The sequence below is a fragment of the Ornithodoros turicata genome, chromosome 3 (genome assembly GCF_037126465.1).
Source record: "Ornithodoros turicata isolate Travis chromosome 3, ASM3712646v1, whole genome shotgun sequence".
Classification (NCBI taxonomy): Eukaryota; Metazoa; Arthropoda; class Arachnida; order Ixodida; family Argasidae; genus Ornithodoros; species Ornithodoros turicata.
In genome coordinates, this window is record NC_088203.1 from 16,017,951 (window position 1) to 16,019,790 (window position 1,840).

Below are 1,840 nucleotides of genomic sequence, written 5' to 3' on the forward strand. Positions count from 1 at the left end.
GCTCATCTCAGAATATTTAACAAGCACTGTGGATTTAAATAAAGACTGGCTCCAATTCTGCTATCTCGCATTTCCCTGAAGACATCTAATTAATAAGTTAATGAATTCTAGCTGATTAGTGATTCAGTAAATGCGCTTTCCCACTGGACGTCCGCAGTCTCCAAAAATTACATCAGTACTGCTTTCACAGCTTTTTTAAAGAATCGGTGAATGAAAATAATAATAATAAAAGAACATCCTATGCACAAGTCTTGGTTCCAAGAAAACCGTGGCTAAAGTGACTAAGGTATATACAGGGTGTCCACGCTATAAGTGTGAACAGACTTTTTAAAAATATATCAATTACTTTTTCCGAGATGAAATCAATTGCAATATAGCATATGCTGAAGGGCACTCCCTAGGGGGGCATTAACAGACTCCTAAGGCAATGTCTTGATTAACTTTCAATAATTAACTTTTTAATTATAAAAGCTACGAAGTTGCTCCAATGAGAACATCTGATCGCTTCGGTCACCAGATACCAAAACCGTTTTCAGAACAAAAATCCGTTCGATAGATCGTCCGCAAAAAATTCGTGAAGGAACGCCTTTTTTTTTTTTCTTTTCGGAATGGAATTGTGTTGTCAAGCCATTCCAGGAGTGGGATCTGACCATAGCTTTTCATTCCGAGGAATTGAAAGGAATGGAATTGGAACGGAATGGGAGACCCCATTCCGCAACCCTAATACCAATACCATTCCTAATACCACGCATGGTATTAGACTGCCGAGGTCAATTGATACTCTATGTAAGGACTGAAGTTGAGGGGCGGGGGTCAGGACATCCGGACCCCCCGCCCCCATAAATCCGACCCTGGATGCAAGACGCACCTTGCTCCCGCTGGTGGCATTCGCTTGGGGACGCGAACTCACATACCGCGGAGAGTAGCCACTCGAGCCCTCCATTCCTGTCGTGCGGAAAAACTTGGCTCTGTCAACTGAATTCACCATTCGGTGACCGATGACCAAACATAGATACGTATTTATCTTAAGCCGCTTAGCACGCTCAAGACACTATATATATGAGCACAAGACGAAACCTCGCTCCATTATAGAAACAGCAATTTGGAAGACCGGTTTCGATTTGGAGTCGGCCTTGTTCTGAAGCTATACAGGTGGCCTCGCAAGTTATGTTTGGCCATGGTGAGAAAAATAAGCACGGAATACAAACACTGGCAACGAATATATTTTCTGAAAATGCGATGTTGTAATTTTTGTGTCCCTGGTGTACCATCCGTGCTCTCGTAGAGTACAATCTCCGTATTGATGTATCTACAGTATATCGTCGGCATTAGAAGTTAAATTAACACTAGTGAATTATAGCACTGCCACGCATAAGTTGGCATTTTCATAGAAATTCATTCAGATCATCATGATGGGCCTTACTGACAGCTTATCAAGTCGCATTAACTCCACAAACCCGCACCTTCAAAACCCATCACTGGAATTTAACTTCAAAACCCACCATTCGACTTCTCCAGCATCACAGCACATCAGATCCATCACAAAACATCACATCATTCTCCATGATGTGATGATGGTGAATGATGTGGTTGATGGTCATCATGAGTCAATCTGCAGACCCCTGCAAGTATGTGGTCTGTGGATCTCTGCAGACCTCTCGCAATACCTAGAGCAGTTATCCCCACTGAGAGCTCACGAACCCTCTTACGACCAACGTGCATCAACAACGTTCTGCCTCGCCCGCGCCCCCTTTCCAGACGAGCACTGCGCTTACGTCATACCAGGGCGGAGCCTCCGGGAGCAGGGGCAATCTTCTAGAAAACAACCCCACAAAATAAG